This window comes from Gorilla gorilla, chromosome 6, assembly GCF_029281585.2.
Source record: "Gorilla gorilla gorilla isolate KB3781 chromosome 6, NHGRI_mGorGor1-v2.1_pri, whole genome shotgun sequence".
Taxonomy (NCBI): Eukaryota; Metazoa; Chordata; class Mammalia; order Primates; family Hominidae; genus Gorilla; species Gorilla gorilla.
This window is the reverse complement of record NC_073230.2, coordinates 114,750,122-114,768,211: the sequence shown is the minus strand read 5'-3', so window position 1 is coordinate 114,768,211 and position 18,090 is coordinate 114,750,122. Positions and strand designations below refer to the sequence as shown.

Here is an 18,090-nt window from a genome sequence, read left to right as displayed (position 1 = left end):
TACTTTCTCTGAGTTTTGACAAATGGATACTCTCATGAAACCAAAATCCCTATTAAGATATAGAACATTACCAGTTATTTTTACTAAGCACACATACTTATTTGTATATGTCTATATCTGTGCAATGGATTCCAAGGCTGATTTTATTTTCTTCGCTGTATTCTTTACGTTCTAAATGGTGTGAGTACATCTATTTGCTCTTTTATTTAATGGGTATTCATTTATCATGTAGTGTGTGCCAGGCTCTGACCTAAATACAGGTGCTCCAGGGGTTAACAGGACTGCAGAATTCCCTGCCTTTATGGCACGTACGATCTAGTAGGGGCAAGATGAGTGAGCAAAAGATAATGCAGCAGGGAGATAGTGAGTGAGGGGCTGTGGGTGGCCAAGGGAGACTGAATGATCTGAGGAAACAGCCAGTGAGGGTCAGGAGAGTCTAGGGGACCTGGGGACCAGCAGGTACAAGGACCCTGAGGCAGGAAGGGGAACATGATAGGATGGGAGGTCAGAGGGGGAGGCAGAAGCCAAGCCATACAGGGCCTTGTAGGTGATGTGAGGAGTAAGGACTTTATCCTGGTGTGGTGAGAAGCCATTAGAGGGTTTTAATCAGGAGAGACATGGTCTGATTTCTGTTTTTAAAAGCTCTGCTCTGTGGAGAATCTGCTCTTCTGGGGTAAAGGTAGAAGCAAGGAAGTCAGAAAGGGAGGCTTGTGCTGGGATAGTAATGGATGTGGTTAGCAGCTGTGAAGGTAGAGCTGGCTCTACTTCCTGAAGGATTAAAGGTGGGATGTGGGCAAGAGAGGCGTCAAGGAAGATTCTTAGGTTCTTTGTCTAAGCAACTGGGTGAATGATGGTGGTATAACTGCAATGGGCAGACTTGTGTAAGAAGCAGGCTCTGGGGAGGAGAGAAATCAGTAGTTCCGTTCTGGACATGTTGAATGCAAAGTGGAAACTTCACCTTTCAAAGCTTTACGTGGAGAAGTCAGGCAGGCAGTGGCTGGGTGAGCACTGGAGGAAGGGAAGGGGCCAGAACTACTCCAAGTTGTTGGTGCACAGAAGGTGCAGGGGCATCTGCAATGCCCTTGGGGGCAGGTGTGTTTTCGAATTCAGAATTATTCAGACTTTGGAAAAGTAATCGATTTACACTCACTGAGGTCTGGGGCGTCACCTGTCATCAAACACATAAGGTATTTCTGTAGCAAATCGTAATCTTCACACTTAAACAGATTAATAAAGACTAGAAATAGCCTCACATCAGTTCAGGTCAGGTGTTGTTATGAAGACAGTTTAGTCACCAAATTAGGTAAAACTTGGTTTCAGAGCTCTTGAGTTTCCGAATTGCAGAAAATTAGCAATCCCCTCCCTATTCTCAATTTCTACTCCCCAAATGCAAATACTTTGAAAAAATTTTTCACTGTTCTTTTCTGTTTACTTCTATAATGTAAAGTAACTGGGTTTTCCTGCCATCTCAAGATTCTTAAAAGCTTTATATTATCTACTAACTTGCCACCATGAAAAGTGAGGGCTTATTTCTTCAATAGGCCCTCCGCACGGCACACCCCTTTTCCATGCAGCCTTCCAATATAGTCACATGGCCATTTTTCACTAAATCAGCATTAGGGGCTTATATTATTATGATCATGTGAGTATTACTCACAGCTGAATGACCTGCCATACTATTATTATATGTCCTTTCTTAAACAACTCTGATTTCTTCAGTCTTTTGCAGAGAAGAAGCAAAGGATACCAGGGTAGAAGGTTATACAGAGTTCCCACCAAGCTTCCCATGCCTAGCCCTCCCCATATCCCTGTTCTCAAGGGTAGCCTTTCTGGGCTTTGGGGGCTAAAATCAGCCCATGTCAATGCCCCCCGCTTCACCCCACCCACTAACTGTGTTCAGCTAAGTCATTTACCATTTATCCAACTGCTCTGCAGCAGCATCCAGAATTTTACTGGCGTCTTGGGTCTACTCTCATCTCCTATATTGTAGGACTATCACATTGTTCTGGTAGTTTACGCTTTTTAAAATTAAATTTACTGTCATTTTTTGTGGGGCTTCAGGAGAGAGTAGAGATAGACATAGTTTATCAACCTGCCATATTTAACAAAAAGCATCCCAGAGCACTTTTCGTAGTTCCTCGGCCACGACCTTTTTTCATAGTGGGTGTCAGCAGATGTTCCTTATGTAATGATTTTGTCCACCTGTTGCCCAGCTCAGCCCACAGAGTTGGAAATTGGAAATTTGGAAGCGCTGTTACAACAAATTGCTTTCTAGGCATTTTAAATCTCCCAGGGTTTTCCCAGAGCAATTTAGGAGACCTCCTGAATGAGCCTAATGTGCTTTCAGCCTTTCTCGCTACAGTGAAGAGACTACATGGCATTTGCATTTATACAGCTATGTTGAAGTAGAATTCTTCATGTAACCAGGGTAGCATAAAGGGCAGGCATTGGTCAGGCAGGGTGGAGCTTGGTCACCAACAAGTGTGTACACTGCACAACTTACTTTTGCTCTCTAGGCCCCAGTCACCCCATCTATGGTAAAGGTGGACTGGAGCACCTCATTCTTTATCCAAACTTTACACAGAGCCCTCTGTATAAAACACAAAAAGAGGAACTGTTGCGGTTGAAGAAGGGGCAGATGCCCCCAGAATGAACTGAGATACTTCCAAGGTATCCCAGGCTCCTGGTGACATAGATTGAGAAGCACTGGACTTGAAGATGTCTCTAAAGTCTCAATAGGACAGCTCTGTGAACCCTGCCTTTTCAAATGCTTACTGCTCTGCAGAAGTGAAACACTCTTTGCAGCTGGGGTCCCAGGAAGTGCAGTCCCAGGAAGTGCAGGTCCCATGGAAGGCCACTGGACCCGACATGGCATAGCAGGCACTGTCCTAATCTCCCTTTCCTGGCACAGAAGTGGAAGCGGGAATGTTGGTTCTAGCTGCCTCTTAGAGAAGAGAGAGATTTGTTGATTTATGGGTTAAGAGCCCTGGGATGGGAATCCTCCCAACACAGGCTCTGTAAGAATACAGGAATTTGTTTTCCCACATCATTTGCTTTTGATTTACTGTTTTGATGTGGGGCTGCTTGATGACTCAGATGTTATCTTCCACTGCCAAATCACACGTTAGGTATGTATAACATTTCCTACACAGTGACATCTTATCCTCTTCCACAGTCATCAATGGCCATACCCCACACCCGCCATGGGGCAGGGCTGGGTGGGAGGGGGAATTAAACAACTCTTCTAGTCACAGGTATGGGGCAGTGGTTTTCAAAACCGTTGTCTTTGTTGTTGATGTTGTTGTTTGAAGGATAGAATCATTTTCCAAAGAAAATCTTAAGCCAAAGCCGAGTCAGTAAAACAGATAAACATGGAACCCCTGCTCAAGTTGAAGAGTGGGATGAAGTGAAATAAAGACTCCAGCCCCTCTTCCAGCTCTGCCATAGAGGCTCCAGTTATAGGGACAGACCCCCAGGTCATTTCTGGATCTACCTCCTATACTGGTCGTGACCTAGTAGGATAAATAACTGAGCCTGAGGGGCCTTCTTGTCCTCATCTTTAAAATGGGGCTGTCGAGGGATGGGGTAACGTCTACCACTGTTAGCTTTGAGTGAGGCACTTCGTGTGTCCCCAGTGACAAGGAGGCTTCTTATTACTGCCTACTTAGAAGGCTTGCCCCCAAGGGTAAGCTTTGAGCCCCACAACAGCTTTCCTGCAGGGAATGTTTTAGAAAACCTGATTTGCACAGTTTGCAACAACTACTGTTTTCTTTTCAACCTCTTCTTTCCAGAGAAGGTCCTTGTAAGGTCGTAGTAACATCCAGTTGTTAAGTGCTTGTGATTTTGCTTGGAATGTAAACAATACTCTGTCTTTGGCCAGTTCAAAAAGGAAGTTTTATATTTTCTCCTCTGTCTTTGGAAGTAGCCTTACTTTAGTAAATGCATTTTGATAATGCATGCTGAAATCTATGATTTTGGTTACGTTGAAGATGGGGACCCTGGCAGTAGTGTGGATCTTCTCAATGAGTGTATATTTGTGGGTGTTTTGTAGCTGTTAATTACATTAAATAAATCACCATAAAATTGCCCCAGTATTTCCCCTCCTTCCTCCATGCTGGCCCATAGGAGCTTTCTCTCTGAGTGGGAAATGGCTGGTTTTTTGTTGTTCTTGTTTGTTTGTTTTTTGAGACAAAGTCTCACTCTGTTACCCAGGCTGGAGTGCAATGAGTGCAATGGCCCGATCTCGGCTCATTGCAACCTCCACTTCCCGGGTTCAAGTGATTCTTCTGCCTCAGCCTCCCGCGTAGCTGGGACTACAGGCGTACGCCGCCACGCCCAGCTAATTTTTTTGTTTTGTTTTGTTTGTATTTTTAGTAGAGATGGCGTTTCACCATATTGGCCAGGCTGGTCTCGAACTCCTGACCTCAAGTGATCCACCCGCCTCGGCCTCCCAAAGTGCTGGGATTACAGGCGTGAGCCACAGCGCCTGGCCCAGAAATGGCTGTTTTTTCACTTCACTATTTGAGGACTGAGCAGGCAGCCTGTCAAATGTATTGATTGCCTTCTCCAAGTTGGAGATTGGGAGCTACATATTTGCTTATCTTCCCTAGTGAAAAAGCAAATAAGACTGCTTATCTAGTATTTAAACTTGCTTTTCATTTACCCTGTCAAAGGCATTATCCCATGAAGACATAATTTGAGAAGTATCTTCATAGAAAATAGCTCTCATTGCATAAGCCATGAATACCCTTGCCGGTGGAGTCCATGTATTGCTTCTTTAGAAATTGTCAGTGCTCACAGCTCTCATCTCCCTCAGTGAATTTTCTAGCTTCCAAACCCTGTACTTTTTCTCCCACCAGCTCTTTCTTCCCGTTAAGCTCTGCCTCCAACAAACTGTGGACTGTGTGCATTTAGCTTCAGCCTCTTCTTCTATAAAATGAGAATAATAATGGTTTCTCCCTCAGAAACTTTTTGCATGGAAAGAACATGATATTGCTTACAAAGTGCTTAGTACAGTAGTTGGCATAGAGTATGTGTTTGATAAAGAGTAGTCATTATTTCTCTTTGTTGCCTCCTCAGTTCTTACATTCATATTCACCTGTCTCCCTGACCATATTTACCTGGTTTATCTGGGACTTTGTTGTATTTTCCTCATCCCATGGGATTAAAAGCAAGCACAGCCCCTTTTCAAGATGCTGTGTGTGCCTGGAGCCTTTCTGGTTCAAGATCTTCTATGGACAACTCCACGCCTTGGGCTTCCTCCAGGTCATTCTCCCTGTCCTTCAGGGATGGGAAGCATTGATGTCACCTGGCTGTCTTCCATATCAGCAGGACTCTGCTTGGTTCTGAATACCATGTTCCTTAACTACTTGTGCAGTAAAAATGTAATTTATGGCCTCTAAACCCCAATCCTAAACTGTGAGCCACATACAAGGAAGCAATATGGCAAGGGCAGTTAAGAACCTAGGTTTGGGGCCACACTGCCTGGGTCAATCCCTGACCCTTGGGGCAAGTTATGTAATTTTTTTTTGTGCCTTGGTTTTCTCATCTATCAAATAGGGATAAAAATTCTGATCTGTATTTCTGAAGAGTGCATTTCAAGCACTCTGAAAACAAAGTTGTTTTTTTTCCCCTAAATTTGAGGCACACTCATTTGGCATCAAAGTCTGCCCTGAACTGACATATGACTATTTATTATGCACTTTATCCAAATTAGTGTGATTATGCCTATGTTTCACTGCAGAAATATTAGTGTTTCTGATTATAGGATGCAGCCCGACTGCTGGGGTGTTATCTAATGTACACCATATGACCTTACTAAAACCTGATAAATTCAATTTGGGAAAACCACTAAGCCCAAGAGCTTTGGATAAGGGATTGTGGATCTATAGTAGCTACTTCATAGGGTTGTTGAAAAAATTAAACCAGATACGTCATCCTTAGTGTACACGGAGAATTGCTTCGTACCCCTGGGTATACCAAAATCCGTGCTTACTCACATCCCTCAGTCGGCCTTGCGGAACCCGAATATATGAAAAGTCAGCCTTCTGTGCAGGCGAGTTTCGTGTCTCACAAATACTGTATTTTCAACCTCATTTGGTCGAAAAACTTTGGTATATAAGTGAACCCACGCAATTCAAACCCATGGTGTTCAAGGGTCAACTATGTTTTGCATAAAGCTCTTAGAATGGCCTCTGAACTGTGAATACTCAATAAACATTTGCTATTATTCTCCTAAAGACATAAAAGAGTACTGTGTCCATGAGAATGAGTGGTTTATTTTACCACAAAAAAAAGTTTGTTCTCTTTTTAAGTGAATGGTTTAAATGTTTAATGAATGATATAAAAATGAATTTTACTGCCTGGATCTAAAGGAAGTTTGCTGTTTGTTTTGGAAATAGGCTCCAAATCCAACAAGAGAAGTCAGTTTCAGCAAATATGGATGCCACTTTGACTGTCAGATTTTTTTCTGTATTCTTGACCCAGAGTTTGCTTATGCCAGCAAAGACAGAGTCCCCATCCTTTCCTTTTCAACCTCGCCTTCCGTTCTGCATACATTAAACACAGGTTGGAGTGGAATCCAAGGTGGCCTTACTCTGAGATGTTGTGCTTCCTGGACACCTGTAGTTCAGGTGGTCCCTGCTGTCTTGTGTCTTTTTCATACCTTTGTCCTCGATGGCAAACCCTATCAGCTCTTCCTTCTATATCCCAAAGGTAAAATATTTGTAAGTCTCTTGTAAAATATTACAGCTACTCTCTTTCTCATCATTTTTCATCCCCAGTCTCAAGCTTTTGCCAAAATCATCTACCATTCAGACTTCTCTGTTCACCTGTATAAAAACCATGGGAAGGTCCTATTTCTCCACTGTCCAGCCTCTTTCTCATTTAGACCTGGTCTGGGTCTAACCCTCCTTGTCTATTTGATTATTATTGCTTTGTTTTTTTCTTGGTGGCCATGTTGTTTTATCTTCTTTGACGATCCTGTGTTTTCTTCCATATTGCATTCTTCTGCAAAATAGTCACAATTTACATTCCTCTGTGTCTGGCAAATCACAAGACTCCCTTATTGCACATTTTTCCAAATGTCTCCATTTTTTAGGTATATGTCTATGTAATAAAATGCTATTTTCTTAGCACAGTGCTAAATAATATTACAGTCCAGTAATTCAAGTTTGGATGATACCACCAACATTGGCAGAGAACCCAAATTTGCACATTAGAACCATGCAGTCATAGAATTGGACAGTTGGGAAGGACTCCAACTCCTTGTTTTATAGATGAAGCAACTGAGACCTGGAGATCAAAGTGTCTTGCTCAACCAAACACAGTTGGCTGGTGACAGACATTGAGCCAGAACCCAGTTCTCCAGGCTAGTGTTCTTATTAAACTTTTTATGTGCTTTTTTCCCCCAAAGTAAAATATGTACAGTTTAAAAGCCAAGTTGTACTAAAAACTTAATTCAATAGCAGTCCTTTGCCCTGTCTCTACCCACTGCTAGTCCTGTCTCCCTAGAGGCAACCACTTTTCACTCTTTTAGCTGTTTCTTCTAGTATTTACTCCATATCTCTATGAAGGGTATATATATGAGTACTTCTTCATTTATTGGTTTTAGGTATTTAGGATCTCTGAACCTTCCATCACATACTGGAGGGTTTGGCTGTCACACATCTCCACCCCCTTTCCTTCCTCCATCCCTTCCCTATGGCTTCTCCATTCTCAGTGAAGGTATGTGGTTACATCAAGCTTGTAAATATCAAGTATCTGAATCTATCCAGTTTTTAAGTCAGATAACAAGCTCAGAAAATGAGAGACACTGTACATCCAAATTTATTTGGTTTCTGGGTTTCAGATGTGAGTAGTGGAATTTCAAATGATGAGGAACAGATTCCAGAAAAGTATCCAAATCTGTTCCCTTCTAAAAGATGAAGGCTAAGTGTTTGGATAGTGAGAGGCATCTATACTGTTCACTTACAGAGCCAAGGAGTATTTATTTCCTTGTGTCTTAAAAACATGCTAACTGAGTCTGTCTTTGTCTACCAATATTAGGCAATATTGGCAATTCCACTTCCTCTCGTATGTAGGTTTTTGCTTGTCCTAAAATTATTGCCTCATGGTTTTTACTTGCATTCTTACCTATATGTTTATCCTTAATTTTGGCCACTAGATTGGGTATATCCTGTCACTATTTTTGGCCCAGCTGGTCAGACATACTGAATAAACCCATCAATTCCCCTGTATTTTCTGGAGCCCATTAGCCCCTCAGCCTACTGTGCTGCTGCTCTGTGGCAACAGCTTCCCTCTTCATTGTCTTGGGAAGTCCACTGACTGGAAGCCTGTCTTCGTCCTGCTCAATTTACTCCCTCTTTTGCTAGGACTAATCTTCCATGGGCATCCTACATGAAAGGTAAATTTTTCGAGTCTTCAAACTATGGAAATGTCTTGGATCTGTCCTCAGACTTGATTAGTAATTTGGTGGCTACAGAACATTCAAAGTTGGAAGTAATTTTCTCTCGGGATTTTAAAGACATTTTCGTATTGTCCTCTGGCTCTAGTGTCACTCTTAATATGAGATGCCAGTCCTGTGTGAGACCACTTTCGTTCTCTGAAAGCTTTTAGGATCTTCTCTGTATCACTGTTGATCTGAAATTATTTAATAATATGCCATGGAGGTTTTTTTGTTTTTTTTTTGTTTTTTTGTTTTTTTTTTTGAGACGGAATCTCACTCTGTCGCCCAGGCTGGAGTGTAGTGGCATGATCTCAGCTCTCAGCTCACTGCAAGCTCTGCCTACCAGGTTCACGCCCATGGAGGTCTTTTTTTCTTTCTTTGGGTTGGGCACTCCACTGGTGGGCCCTTTTAATTTGGAAATGCATATTCTTCAATTCTGGAAAACGTTCTTTTACTGGTGGTGGTTTGTTTTGTTTTGTTTAATTTCTTCCTCCCCATTCACTTGGTTCTCTCTTTTTAGAATTCCTTTTGTCAGATATTGGACCTTATGGATTCTAAAACTCTATCAGTTTCTACTTTCTGTTTGCTTTTGTTTTCTTTTTTGAAGGCTCTCGTAAGCCTTCTAGTAAAATTTTTATGTCACCTATCATATTTTTAATTTCCAAGAGCTCTTGATTGTTTTCTGCTTTTTTTCTTACCGTTGCATCCTGGTTTTGGTTTCTCTCTCTGAGGACATTAATAAGTGTTTTTGAAGTTCTCTTCTACTCATTGTGGAGCTTCCATATTCCTCTATTCCTGGTCATTGTGTCTCAGTCTCTTTCAGGTGGGTGCTTTCTTTAAATGTCTGGTGATTCTTGGCCATTCATATTTAAGAGTGAGGCACTATAAGCGGCTTGGAGGTTCAGGGTGTTTTAGTGGAGCTTTTTACTGGTGGCCCATTGTAAAGGGGGATTACATTGCGAACTCATCATTTCTTTAGAGAATTTTCAGTTGCCAGCATGTGGAGGCATTTTCTTAGAAGAATTCCTCTCTGTTTTTTCAGAGATGAATTCTCCCCTTTCCTGCCTGGAGGGTGCTCTAAGAGCAGATGGAGGCAGAGGCCCAAGGGCATCACGCCATGAGAGTGGCCACCCTCAGTCCATCCACTCTGTTTAGCCTGCCCATCACCCCATCCCTTCACCATGCCTCCTGTCCCCTGGTCTGGATCCTCTTCTAACCCATTTCTCCAGTAAACAAACCTTCAGACTCTCAAGCAGTCTCCCCTCACATTACCCCTGCCATCTGAAGTACACAGTGCCTTCAGCTCCCAGGCCTCCCAAGGGTTATATCCCAGGCGGATATACTCACTTTGCACGCAGACACCTTTCTGTAGACACATAGATCACTGTTTCCTCCACTCTGCCCAGTCAGCAATCACTCCTCACCTGTCTTCCAAAAACATGTGCTTGTTTGCTGATATCTCCCATTTCCATTGTCTTTGCACTCTTTTTCACTTCTTTACCATCATTTTAGGGGTGTCTTGGTCAAGAGAAAAGATAAAATTGAGGAGTAACCATTAATCCACCATTCATTCAGCCAATCAACAGATAGTGGAACCAAGTGGGTTCAAGGCACTGCTGGGGATGGAGCAGTGAACAAATCAGACAATAATTCCTTCCTTCTTAAAACTTCCAATATAGTGTTTATTGGAAGTACCATGCTCTTGAATGCCACAGAGTAGCAAGTCTAGCAACATAAACCTGTAAAGAGAAGCTTGGGCCTGTTACGATTCAAGAACCAATGTGCAGACACCTGTGAACCCATATGCTTACTTGAACCTTTGCTGTTTGTAAGTGATCACAAATGATACTGGAAATGGGGTTGCCTCTGCTGTATGAGCTGGGAGCCATCAAGTTTGCAAAGCACCGGAATAGCCTTTTACAACAAAAGATGATTCATGTCAGCCTTCGACTTTGTAGGAGATAGAAAACACCTTCTGCTACTCTAGAAAATCAGGATTACCACTTCACAAGGTTGTGGTTTAATCTGAAGAATACAGACCAATCAAAGTTCCTGACCAAAAGTAACTAATAATATATAAAATAAAAAAAGATAAAGGGCCAGAGGATGTATTAATCTCCAGTATTACTAAGACTCTTACTAGCTTAGAGCTGTAGCTTCCAAGCTATTTTAATCATGCACCCTTATCAGTAAAAATTTTTGGAGCTGGAACCCAAGAGTATGTGTATTTAATTATAAATTACATGCACATACTAGTCTAATACATTAGTAATACTATGAAACAAAATTTAAAAGTTAAAAGGGCAAGCTAAAAATAACTAGAATTAGAAGTTTTAATATGTTTCCCCATCCTAATAGATCATCTTGGGCATATAAAGCTTACTTAGAAACAACTCACTGGGAGAATGGAAATGAGGACTTGGTCATACCATCCACCATTGCTTAGCTATGAGACACTGGGCAAGCTACTTAATTCTAAGCCTCAGTTTCCTTATTTGTAAAGTGATAATAAAAATACTACAGTTTCCCTGGCTTTCTCATAGGGTGGCTTTGAGGATGAAATGAGCTCTGTAGGTGTTTTATAAACTGCAAGGCGCTCAGCAACATGCAAACTCAATTGTGTGACCAGTTAGCCACCTCCATGCCCCAGCCAATAACTTCTCCCTGAGTTTATTCCACCACCCCAGATATCCTTCCTGCAGGTCATAAGAAGTAATGATATGAAGGTGGACAAATGAAGCAGTGAAAGTCTCTCATCCTTACTTAAAAAGAGAGACAAAACCATAAAGCAACTCAGGCCCAAATTCTGCAGCTAGTCAGTACCATCCTCCCCATTCACAGGAGAGCACCTTTCTCCCTACAGCTCCAAGGGTGTTATGTTTTCCACACTATAGATGTTATGGATTTATTTTTGGAGACAGGGTCTTGCTGTGTTGCCTACGCTGCCTTAAACTCCTGGACTCAAGCAATCCTCCCACGTCAGCCTCCCAAGTAGCTGGAGCTACAGCTGTGTGCCACTGTGCCCAGCTGACATTATGGATTTTGAGAAAGTAAATCTAATGTTGAGAAGCAGCAATGTTGTTCCTAAGACTTGAAGAATTTCAGTGTGTCCAGCTGAAGTATAGGGAAGGGCTCTATGACCTCAGCAAGACGATTATGTGAGCTGCCTGGTGGCAAGTCACTAAGCCCTACAGCAGTGTCACTAAAAGGTGTCTGGGGCTTACACACTTGGAGTATGTGCAATGTCACCGTATAGCAAAACTGCATTTCTGGCATCAACCAAAGTAGAGGATTAATTATGCAAAGGGAAAATAAGATGTTCCAAGCACCAGTTAATGGAAGTGTTGTGAGCACAGGAGCAACAATCACAGTTAACTGTACTGCGCACTTGCTTTATGCCAGCCTGTGCAAGGTGTGCCACATGTGATCCCATTTAATCCTCACTGTTTCCATTTCCATTTTGCAGTTAAAGAAACTGAAGGTGAGAGAGGTTAAGTAGCTTACTCACAATTATGGTGGAGCCACAATTCAAATTCAGATTGCTTTGTCTCCAAAACCTATACCTGAAACCACCCTACTCTTCCACCTATCAAATGAGTTCTATATTTTCATCTTTATTAGTGACTCCTCTGTCTGATACCCATATAATCAATCTTCTACGCCATTCAACAGGACAAAACTGGAAGGAGACTAGCGATCTCCTTTGCTAGCCACTCTCCTGAGGTTAGAAACCCAGACTCACTGCACAGGATATTAAAGCAGCAGCAGCAGGTGTGTGTTAGTCAGTTTTTTTGCATGACTATAAAGGAATAACTGAGACTTGATAATTTATAAAAACAGAGGTTTCAGCCAGGCGTAGTGGCTCACGCCTGTAATCGCAGCACTTTGGGAGGCTGAGGCAGGTGGATCACCTGAGGTTGGGAGTTCAAGACCAGCCTGACCAACATGGAGAAACCCCATCTCTACTAAAAATACAAAATTAGCCAGGTGTGGTGGCACATGCCTGTAATCCCAGCTACTCAGGAGGCTGAGGCAGGAGAATCGCTTGAACCCGGGAGGCAGAGGTTGCATTGAACAGAGATCACGCCATCGCACTCCAGCCTGGGCAACAAGAGCAAAACTCCGTCTGAAAAAACAAACAACAGCAACAAAAAAACAGCGGTTTCATTGGCTTACAGTTCTGCAGGCTGTACAGGAAGCATGGCACCAACACCTGCTCAGCATCTGGTAAAAGCCTCAAGAAGATTACAATCATGGCTGAAGCCAAAGCAGGAACAGGCATGTCACATGGTGAACGTGGGAGCAAGGGGGTGGAGGGTAGGTCCCAGACTTTTAAACAACCAGATCTCACATGAACTGAGTGATAACTCACTTATCACCAAGGGGATGGTGCTAAACCATTCATGAGGGATCCACCCCCATGATCTCATCACCTCTTAATAGGGCCCACCTTCAACATTGGGAATCACATTTCAACATGAGATTTGGAGGGGACACACATCCAAACCATATCAAGGTGATATGTTGGTTTATTATAACTGAGTCTTCCAAGGACATGGAGGGAAATTTGCAATTTAAAAAAACCCAATCCTGCCCTTTTACTGGAAACTGGAGTGCAAGTAAGAAAGCATTAGCCCCGCAGAAGGCAGCTACATGGCCAAGCTTTGTTGTGCTGAGAACCACAGCTCTCTGTCCAGCCAAGCTGCAGCCTCATCAAGGGGCTGGTGAGCCTTGGAGGTCCTGCTCCAACTTTAATACCTTCCCCCCACTGCCCAGCATGTTCCTCACCTCATACCCATCCCACAGTGCTCACTCTTCACTCCTTCCAAAAAGCCTTACGCTCTAGAAAGGCACTAAGCTATCAGTCATCTATACCCCAGTATGAATATTAAGCCAATATATGACTTCCTGGTGATAGGTACACTTTGATGATTTTCTTGAATATTAGTTTGAAAGGCTTTGCTTCTATTGCTGTGACCTACAGGCATCAGGAACAGATGGGGTGAAGGACATCTGAATGAGGCACACACTTTTTTTTTCTTTTTTTGAGGAATAAACAGTCTTTGCTGGACTCAGATCAGGAGTCCATGGGTCTTGAGAGCTTCTGTGTATTTGTCAGTTTTCTTCTCCACGTTCTTTTCACCCGGTTTCCATAGCCTCATGAGCTGTTTCTTCTTCCGATAGTGGATCTTGGCTTTCTCCTTCCTCTTCTCCTTCAGGGTAGATGCCACTGCCAGGTACTTACAGCAAACCTCGTGAGCCAGGCGCCCCACGTAGGCAAAGTTTCTTGTAGGCTTCAGATGCATGACCTTGAGGGCAGCAGGAACCACCATCCGCTTTTTCATGTCATAGGGCGGTGGGATGCCGTCAAACACCTTGAGGCGCTACAGGGCGGCCGGGCCTCGCTTTGTCTTGTGGGGCAACATGCCTCGAGGTCCGCTGGAAGGTGCGGCTAGAGGCCCGGAAGTGGTAGGGGCCTCGGGAAGGGTTGGTGTTCATCTGCTTGCGGAGGAAGACCAGGTACTTAAACTTGTTTCTGTAGAAATGGCCAGAAATGATGATGCCCTCACAGCGTACGACCTCCACCTTCCGGCCCAGCAGTACCTACTTAGCCACGATGGCCCAGGAGATGGCCTCGACCATCAAGCACCAGGACCTGCCCCTCCGCCATCTTCAGCAGCCCCCTGGGAAAGGACACTCTTTTTTTTTTTTAATCCCAAATACAAGTTAATGCATTTTGCTTTGCTCTAATTTTAAATTTTTTATTGTTAAATATCCAGCATATACAGATTTTTTTTAAATAGCCAACCCAGATACAGAAAGCTTCATAAAACAAATGTACCAACTCGTATGAGGCTATCACTCTTTGCAGGGTTACCAAGATGCCATTTGTGAACCCCTCCCAGTGACTTATCCCCTTCGTGCAAGATTAACTTTGATCCTGAAATTTTAAAACCAAATTTAAATCCAGCGGGTAGGAAACCATCATTCTCAGCAAACTATCACAAGGACAGAAAACCAAACACCGCAGGTTCTCACTCATAGTTGGGAATTGAACAATGAGATCACTTGGACACAGGGTGGGGAACGTCACACACCGGGGTCTCTCCGGGGGTGGGGGGCTGGGGGAGGGATAGCGTTAGGAGAAATAACCTAATGTAAATGATGAGTTGACGGCTGCATCAAACCAACATGGCACATGTATACCTATGTATCAAACCTGTACATTTTGCACATGTACCCTAGAACTTAAAAAAAAAAATGCAGTGGGTAGATTAGCTGTCCCCATGTGTTTAACAACAAGGGATAGAGTCATAATCTTTTCTAGCTGCAGTGTTTTGGGGTCCTGAGTGGTTCTGGTACCCCAGTTTTTCAGTAAAGGATTTCTCCTGGGTACATTATGCATTTTTATGCAGCTTTATCCTAATACTTGCCAGCTTCAATGTGTGCTGCATCTTTGGAGGCTGCAGACTTACCCAGTAGTGCCCAAACTTTTGGGGACTTCCTTTTCTGAATTATCTTAATTTGGTAAGACAGCTAGATGGTTCCTTTCTTTTAAACCAAAGCTGTGTTAGGGCAGCTGATCATTCAGCCTTGAATTTGGGCCATTACAGAGTTAAACCCTGAAAGAGTCGTTTTCTTTCACTTTGAACATTCTAAGCCTGTTTTACTGGTTCTAAATCTATTTCAAAAGACGAGGAGCTGGGCATGGGGGCTCACATGCTGTAATCCCAGCACTTTGGGAGGCCGAGGCGGGAGGATCCCATGAGGATCCCTGGCCAGCATGGCAAAACCCCATCCCTACAAAAAATACAAAAATTAGCTGGGGCGTGGTGGCACGTGCCTGTAGCCCCAGCCACTCAGGAGGCTGAGGCAGGAGGATTGCTTAAGCCTGGGAGGCAGAGGTTGCAGTGATCTGAGATCTCTCCACTGCACTCCAGCCTGGGCAACAGAATGAGACCCCCCGTCTCAAAAAAAAATTTTTTTAATTTAAAAAGACAAGGATTTTAGCCCAGGCAGCTTGTTACATTGAGAGTCTGGTATCCAGCACTCACCAGAATGCTTTTGGAATGCTTGTGAAACCTCAGTGATTTTCTTACAGCTTCATTTGATTTTATGTTATTTTTAACTCCTTATTTGGAAATAATTTCTAATTTCCAAAAACATCAAAAATAAGAATAGCACAAAGAAAATTCTATAGCCTTTACCCAAATTCAACATTTATTTATTGAAACAGGGTCTTGCTCTGTTGCCCAGGCTAGAATGCAGGGGTGCAGTGATAACTCACCATAACCTGGAACTCCTGGCTCAAGCAATTCTTCCACCTCAGCCTCCGGAGTAGCTGAAACTGCAAGTGTGTACCACTGCAAGTGTGTACCACTGCATCAGCTAATTTTTTATTTTATTTTTTATTTTTTAGAGATAGAGGTCTCGCTGTGTTGCCCAGGCTGATCTCGAATTCCCAGCCTCAAATGTTGCTCCAGCCTCAGCCTTCCAAAGTGCTGGGATTATAGGTGTGAGCCATTGCCCCTGGCCCAACTGTTGTTAACATTTTGCTCCATTTGCTTTGTCCTTCTGTTTCTTGGGGGTAGGGAATGGGAGAGAGACAGACCGATCCAGATATATTTCCAATAGTCACACATAATATTTTTCTGAACCATTTGAGGGCAAGTTACATTCTTCGTGGTATTTTACCAATTACTTCAGTGTATGTGTCCTAAGAATAGGAATATTCTCTTACATAACCTCAGTACAGTTTTCAACTTCAGTAAATATAACATGCAAGCATTTACTTTAATATAATCAGAAGAAAAAACCACCAACAGACAGTGGTTTATTTTTTTCTACACACTGAGCAGTAGGCTTCCATTTTCATGTGGTTTGCATACAGCAATCTTCAAGTCTAATTGTTTCAATCTTATTGAAATTGCTTTCTCCTGTATCAACAATAGGTAGAGGGTGCATATTGACATCTCTGTTTTCAATCAAATGTTTGTTTACTTTCTGCCCTCATTAGGGTCTCTAAACACATCAGAGAGATAATAAAAATAAATATCCCATCCCGCTCCAAGGCCTTGGAAATGAGAGAGTAAACACCAGTATAATTTAACACTTTCCTGGTCCGATGGGAAAATGTTGCTTTTTTATGTCTACGGCCCTTAAGAGGAGGAGAAGCTCTCCGTTAAATAAAATATTCTTTGTATCCTCTTTGCTGAGCTTCCCTTCCTTGACTGACTTTCACCATGAACCCCACCTGCTGGGGTAAATTACTGATAAGTGACCCATGCCTGTTCCCCCCTGTTTTCTGAATTCAGTGGTCAGTGTTTATGACAGCTGTCATCAGCTGCATCTCACCGTGCTCCCCGCACTCTGCAGGGTTCTTGGCTTAGAGAACTTAGCTTAGAACTCCTTAGAGTTCTTGGCTTGTCCTGCATAGGAACGAACCTTCCAAAGCATTCCAGCTCCCAGCTGGTGGTGAGACAGCACACACATTTCCCACTGGGGCCTCCTTTTGGGCCAGGAACAGGTATGGTGAAGGTGGCAGCGATGCTGGGAAACTTCTTGGCTGCTGGGCCCCTTCCCTGAGGGCTGTGGGGAAGGGAGCATTGCAAGAGTGCTGTGCTTGGAAGTTTTCAGCAGCACGAAAATCACATTTATAGGTTCTGAATCTGAACCATTTCACACTAAGAATTTTGTAATACTTCCTCTTTCTCCTCCTCCACCCTAACCTCTCATTTTAAGTTGCTTTGTCACCCCATTTCGCCTATTAAAAGCTAGTGTCTATAAAAATTTCAGTTTCAAGGCAGTGCATTCCTCGTTAAATTGTTTTCTCTCAGAGTTTTCTAAAACCAGTTTAAAATTCAGCTAGTGCCCTTCTCAGACTCTCCCCAGCCCCCAGACCCTCTCCCCAGAACAACCTCTTTAAAATCTTTTTGTTATTTTTTCTGGTATTAACCCCTCTAAATTAGATGCTTAGACTGCGTTCCTGATTTATTGGTTTTAAACACTGCCTACTGACTTCCCATTAGAAGAATTTGGCCCTCTTGTACCACTCACCCTCACTTCTCCTCCCCATCCTCCCAGTACAGCTATACAGGTAGGCAAAATTCATGGTCAGTGTTTACAGTATGATGGTGATTTAAATATTATTCACTAGGGAGCCAACCACTGTACTGGGATTAGGTTTCCTTTCTTACATAACTTTTGTTTTTCTTTTAATGATTGCCTTTAAAAGACCGCTTTGTCTATGAGATGCCCGTTGCACATTCTCCTAAATGCCTACCAGTGGCATCTGCCAAACGCTCACAAGCGTCCTGTGAACTCTCGGTCCCCAGCTCCCGAATCCTCCACCTCCTGCTCCAGCCTAGACTTGTGATTCCCTAGGCAAGCTGCCGAGCATCATGCAGGGATTTCCTTTCGCTGTGCCTCTGAGGCTTAGATCCCTTGGACCTATTTCTTCCTACTTTTTAGTTTGTCCATTTTAGGGGAGAGTACATCCTCTGACAGCTTCCTGAGAAAGAGTGCCTGGGAGGCAAAGTTTTTGACGCCATATGGGTCTGAAAGTGCCTTTGTCCTTCCCTCAGTCTGAATAATGGTTAGTTGGGTATAGAGTTTTCAGCTGAAAATAATTTCCCCTCCAACTT

General features: G+C 43.1%; 1 protein-coding gene and 1 pseudogene across 16 annotated transcripts in view; one reads left to right on the top strand and one right to left on the bottom strand.

Annotated features, from left to right (window-relative positions):
• ATXN7L1 (ataxin 7 like 1) overlaps positions 1-18,090 on the top strand; it is a 270,331-nt gene that overhangs the window by 43,015 nt on the left and 209,226 nt on the right. The gene's annotated exons all lie outside the window — the stretch shown is intronic.
• Positions 13,215-14,117, bottom strand: LOC101149867 (large ribosomal subunit protein uL13-like; annotated as a pseudogene).